General features: G+C 46.8%; 1 pseudogene; it reads left to right on the forward strand.

Moving 5' to 3' along the window:
- The first annotated feature begins 4,499 nt into the window (after nucleotides 1-4,499).
- LOC134448331 (uncharacterized) overlaps nucleotides 4,500-6,653 on the forward strand; it is a 2,423-nt pseudogene continuing 269 nt past the window's right edge.

Below are 6,653 nucleotides of genomic sequence, written 5' to 3' on the forward strand. Positions count from 1 at the left end.
TCGCTATCTTCTCTTCTCGTCTCTCTCTGCTCCTTTCCTCGTTGTGTCTCTAATCTCTGGGTGGTGCAGGTGGTCTCTGTGCTGCAGGGTTATGGACAAATATATAATCACACACACACACACACACACACACACACACACACACACACACACACACACACACACACACACACACACACACACACACACACACACACACACACACACACACACACACCTGTCCAGGCACATTCATCCATCCAAACCATGTTGCCACATCCAGTTAAGTGTCTTCTCGTGATTTCTTCCAATTGATGTGCAACATGACGTCTTTTCATGACTCACATTGGGTTCGCACGTACCTGTCTCTCCCTCCTCTCCTCTCCTCTCATTATCCTTGTTCGCTGTCTGTGTAGGTATTTCTTGCTGTCTCTCCTCTCCGCCTCTTCTCCACAGCCACAGACCACCCACCCTGTTGTAAGATCCCCCCATATGGGCCCTGACAAAGGGGCACTGAATTCACAGCGCCGGTGGCTCACGGGCATGGTATTAACATTTGTTTGCGTTTCTTTTCCTTATTTCAACGCCTTTGTTTTACTACTCTGAGTTTTCTGTTGACTTCAAAGATAAACATTGCATATCTGACATCTGGATCTCAAAAGCACTGTGTGACAGAGGGCCCCCTTCGGGGGGACCGCCCAAAAACCTCCGGTCACCTGTATGCATTGCGCACCTCCCGGCGTGAAAAGCGCGCACCCCCCGGTGTGCGTTCCCAGCGCATCTTCGGCCAGCGGCCATTTGCTCCTGCATGCGCGCACCTCCCGTGCCCACGCAGAGACTGAAATTCCCGCCAGATCTAATATGCGTGGTTTAAATGCTTACTATGATGTGTTTGAAATTCTATGCATGTGTTTGGTATCAATCTGATGGAAATACTTCGGGTGGTGAACAGGTCTTGGTTTTGAAACTGCAATTAGTGAATTTATTAAAGATTTAGAATCATAGGATTTGGATACGGTGTTGGTTACAACCCAACCCTGCGCCATTGTGCTAAGCCCAGCCCAGGTAAATGCCGGCACGTCATTGGTCCCTGGCTGGGGTCGTCCCACGAGATACCTAGGTATTAAACTTTGGTGTAATGATCAAATCTTTGAGTTTAAACCCCGCTAAAGGGCTCCCGTGGACCTAGTGTCCATGTAACCATTTCCTCTTAATTAGGTAGCATTGACTTTTTCAACATTGTACTTTGTCGTATAACTAGATTTGTCTTGGAATAAAACTTTCATTAATCTATCTTTGCTATAGATCCCGTTTATTCCTTCATAAGGTTATTGTACTGTCGAAACGTAGCAGCTCCAAGGACATTTCTCCATGTGGAGTGGGACGCTATACTTCAGGTCAGCCTGATTGTCAATGGTGTCTACTTAGGATAAAAATATGTTATCGTAAACTGGAACTTAAGCGGGGTGATCAGATCTTTTGAGTGTAGTTCTTGACATACACCTCTCGCTTCCTATTACAGTCGAATAGAAGTAAAGTGTATGGGGCTTAGGATCTCACAAGTATTGTACCTTCTAGCGACTTTAACCTCTGATCTGTTCTAGACGTCTCTCATATGGGATGGACATGCACAAAGAAATTAGTCGGCCGCGTGCAAATCAGTTCTACAAGTAAATGGATATAAAACCCTTGACAGCTGGACTCAGACTTAACCGATATTGTTGGAATATTCATAATAAGAACAGTTTATTTTAATTGAGTGCAATCACACAATTATCCTGGGACTAGGGAGATCTACGACTGAGATCCCATCATAATACGGAAACTTGGTAAATTAGGATGCAAAATGAAATGTTTTCTACAGTCCGGAGCTTAAGGAGCAGAGCACGAGACTAGGATTCCGGTGTTGGGCCTATCTCTGGGTTTTCAGTGGTGACCGGCGTCGTGATTCCCTGGATGCGTAAAATATGGAGTCAGATAAAGCATGAGGTTTGGACTGCTTCTTATCTACGCCTGGATTTGGTAAGAAAAACTTTTCATTTTTCCACAACTCAAGATAAGGGACAAATCTAGTACACTACACATATATGATCCTTTTGTTGTTTTCGAGTCGACATACTCGTGTAGATCAGCACCGTAGAACGCTGATAAGGGTTGAATAAAGTAGTGGGGAAACATCAGGGATACGACAGAGTTGATGTACAATTCATGGCTTCGGCCATGGATTATTTGAAAAATGTCTTTTGCCGCCTGAGCTAGGAGGCATCACTTCCAAGACAGTTACCCCATGGTCTTGGGATGGTTAAAGTGACGGCAGTAACGTGGCTCAATGTGAACAAAGGGTGGTGTTCCCACCGCTTTATTTCTACAAATCGTATTTGGCACTAACCGGAGAGGTCAGTGAAAGCCTTACGCACCCTCTCAAAGTAAATTCAATGGTCCATGGGCTCGTAAACTGAGTCCTAACACACGGCCCACAGAGTTAAACGCTACCAACTCCATAAGCATTCCATTGTAGAGCTAGCCATAGCAGTGTTTTGGAGGCGAGGTTTCCGGTGACCATGCTAACGTTGTAAGCGCAAACGCTACACCCAGGATGGTCTCCAGAAATCCCACCAGAGTCCATACACAGTTTTGTGCTATGCAGCGCCTACAACATGGAATGGTTATGCAGTAATGGTAGTAACTCCTGAATGAATTCGAGATGACAACAAGCGCATGCTGCAGCCGTAGTCGGCTCAGCTGTTGTGATAACCCGGATGTATAGTAGATTTCCATGGCAACGAGTCCCTCGCGAGAACGCGCACGCGCCACTTGCCCTGGCAAGATCAGCTGGCAAGATAAACAGGCATGAGAGATGAGAGAACCCACGTCGGATTAAATTTGGATTCCCACTCATGCATTTCATAGTCCAACTTTTGGATACTTTAATAGCACGTTTGCACTCGTCGCGTAAAACACATGGAAGTCACATACACTGAGCCTCCCACATTGAGCATAGTCTCTGCCGTCTCTCGACCCCCTAATTTGAAGCAATGCCAGAAACTTTTGTAGATGACTTGCACCGTACAGAAGGTTGAGGGTTAAATAATATGTTTTAGCTGTTGTGTGTGCTTATAAAGCCATAGACAGGCTGTTTGCAGGTTGGAACCATTTAGGCTCGCCTACAAAGGCTGTCTTTCTCTGCATAGACTTACTAGAGCAGTAGACAAAATGTTGTGCTTGCTCGTTGGTTGTGTGCACCGGACAGCTGTTTTGAGGCTAGAGCTGTTTATGTGTGAAACCGCAAAGGCTTTGCTATTAGTGATATTTACCTGCAACTAAATCTGGTGGAGAGGAACATTTCCTCTGCAGCTACGGTCCAACTCATTTAACACCTTTTCTGGTGGCCTAAGGGCCTCTGACGTCATGAACTGGGGCGGTGATTGCCTGGTCCGCCGCTAGGAACCAAAGCAACTCCAGCCGCGCCAATTTAATACGCAGTTCCTGATCCGGAACTGTCTTGTGATAGTCAATTAATTATTGAAATGTGTCGAAGCCATTCCAAAACGAACCAATACCTCGCATAGTGCGAGTATTGGTTAGACAAATTGTTCCAGCACATGGGGTAGGCCTATCGATTCAAAGTGAATCGGATCATGGGACATTTCACAGAATAAGTCATGGAAAAACATTTTTGTGTTACATTCGCCAAAGGTTCTCGAAACACATCACGCAGCACAAACACTAATGCCACGGGCTTCCGCCCATTTGAAGTAATGACAGGGCGAGTCATAAGACTCTCCATTGACCTGCATATCTCTCCAAATGACTTGAGACCACTGACGGTGGCCACCTCAGCCCACAGCGCTGACAAATTGCCCAAAGCACTGTATGCACAGGCTAAGCTAAGGTAACAGCAATCTAATGTGAGAAGTGACACACACTTAATCCTACTGCTGAAAATTAACTTGTTGCGGGAGATATGAACAATGATGCGCGTGTTTGTGAGAGAAAATACCTTGTCCCACACTGGCACGGCCCATAAAGCTGTGAACAACAGTTGTCTGGCCGTGACCAGGGGAAACTGCGATGTTTTCACTTAAGTGCAATGCAAAAGGTTTAGGTGCTCATCTGATGAATAATCATATTATGTGTCTGTTACAGAAGCTGCGGCCATTCCATGGACGCCGGACAAAAAGAAGACTGTCGGGCCGACACACGTTAGGCCTGACCAAGGGGTGCAGCTCACCCATAACTACGGATGTTGGAGATGGGTTTGGAAATCCTTCAAGGGGCCAGTACACACTGATCTCATTTCATTACATACTAAACAAGATATAGCCTGGCCCTCCGGAGTAGCTCCGGGTCAAAATTGCCACACACAAACGTTGTAATGAAGGCTCCATCCATCCTCCCTTTAAACTCACCGTAGGCTGCACTCCATAGCCCACTAAAGAATTACAAAATAGCATCATGTGATATCAGTTTTAAAACTGCCCACTTGCTGACATTTGTGTTACATGCACATACTCTATCACATAAAACATGATGAGAAGGATCCGGAAAAGTGCTACCGCACGTAGGACCTTGTACATAACCTCACATATAGTCTACAACGACATTACTTAACCTGTCTTTTCCCCTCACAGATGAGAACCGACGAAAGAAGTGTACTGTGGTGTCAATTGACTCCATAGTAACAATTTGTACAACACACCTCTGATTGCACATGTGAAACAAGAAATGTTTTAATTGGCTACCTGTGTTATACATGACCAGCACAATGTCCCATACTTCATCCACACACACACACAACTGATTAAGGGTAGCATGAACAAAACCTTGTTGCACAATGTCAATTTAGTTATGGCACACATTTCATACATACTGACTGCCTACACGACACATCGTGACACGAATGGAGACACATACACATGGCTGCAGTCACGCATCGAAGACCCGATTACTGACTATGGATTTGGACTCGCGGCTCAAGTAAATTCTATGCGCAGCAAAAGAGATTTACTCTCACAAATATCTGGCCTCTTTGGTACAGTCAATTCGGCAGTGAACTCGTACAGAATCACCGGACAGTCGCAGTACACAAGTTAGCTGGCAAGCCATGCGGCCGCTGGATTCCAGCACCTCACTAACTCCAATAAACGAATCATTAAGGCTGTGCGGTCAGAAGCGCAGGCGCTACTGACCACTAGTCTAGCATTATTCAACCAAACCTACAAGCTCGAGCGTGACGCAGCCTATAGACATAGACATTTGCACAAGATTTGTTTACTGCTGCCCCCCAGCAAGTTTTAGATGTGCGCGGCACAGAGTGCCTAAGCGTGCGCTGCAAGATCTTATAGTGATCTTGGATTTACATAGGTGGTTTGAATCTGACAGAATGAAAAATGTACAGTATTCTAAGCTATTGACCACTCTAATGTATTCAGGTATTAACGTGGGACCACCTTACAGGGTATATGACTATTGGTACGACTGAGACATTGTTCACCACTCGAATTGTTGCCATGACCAAATATGTCCTCTGTACTTGTAATACTCCTGATTCCAAGTTAATAACCTTTAGGTCACTCCATGGATACTTCAGCTCCGTCCAGGTGTCCAACACACAGGAGTGTGTGGCATCAGTAAGATGAACTCTTTCTCCTATGGCGGGCTGACATGCCCCGCCAACCACAGCTTCTGTCTAGCGGTGACAGATGACCTCTCCATGGGGTCACTCAACTCCACTGGACTTTGACCTCTCTCCCTGAAGGGAGAACGCCGACCCCTTCTACAAGGAGGGGACCCAGGCGCTGACAGACACTGTGACCCTACAGCAGCTCATCCAGCAAGTGCAGTGTACCCAACCAGGCCCAGGTACAAACAAACCTGGCCGAGAAGACTGCAGAGCTCCTCACCAGTTCCACCAACCATGCCGCAGAGGCAGCGTACATGGTGGGATTGGATCTTCAGGGGTTGTGTACTCGCCAGCGCCCTCATCCTCCTCTTCACGCTAATCCAGTGCTGCTACTTCAAACACCTCATCCGCTCCTAGAAAAGGGAGTCTGAAGCAGCACTGACGGCCAGCAAATACCTCACGCCCGTTCTTCGTCAGTGACAGCCGGTGGGGGCATTCCTACCGGCCACGAAAGACACTGGACTTTTACCTTCGTGTTCCGAGGGGCCACTGTAAGATCCCCCCATATGGGCCCTGACAAAGGGGCACTGAATTCACAGCGCCGGTGGCTCACGGGCATGGTATTAACATTTGTTTGCGTTTCTTTTCCTTATTTCAACGCCTTTGTTTTACTACTCTGAGTTTTCTGTTGACTTCAAAGATAAACATTGCATATCTGACATCTGGATCTCAAAAGCACTGTGTGACAGAGGGCCCCCTTCGGGGGGACCGCCCAAAAACCTCCGGTCACCTGTATGCATTGCGCACCTCCCGGCGTGAAAAGCGCGCACCCCCCGGTGTGCGTTCCCAGCGCATCTTCGGCCAGCGGCCATTTGCTCCTGCATGCGCGCACCTCCCGTGCCCACGCAGAGACTGAAATTCCCGCCAGATCTAATATGCGTGGTTTAAATGCTTACTATGATGTGTTTGAAATTCTATGCATGTGTTTGGTATCAATCTGATGGAAATACTTCGGGTGGTGAACAGGTCTTGGTTTTGAAACTGCAATTAG

Source organism: Engraulis encrasicolus, chromosome 5 (genome assembly GCF_034702125.1).
Source record: "Engraulis encrasicolus isolate BLACKSEA-1 chromosome 5, IST_EnEncr_1.0, whole genome shotgun sequence".
NCBI classification, from domain to species: Eukaryota; Metazoa; Chordata; class Actinopteri; order Clupeiformes; family Engraulidae; genus Engraulis; species Engraulis encrasicolus.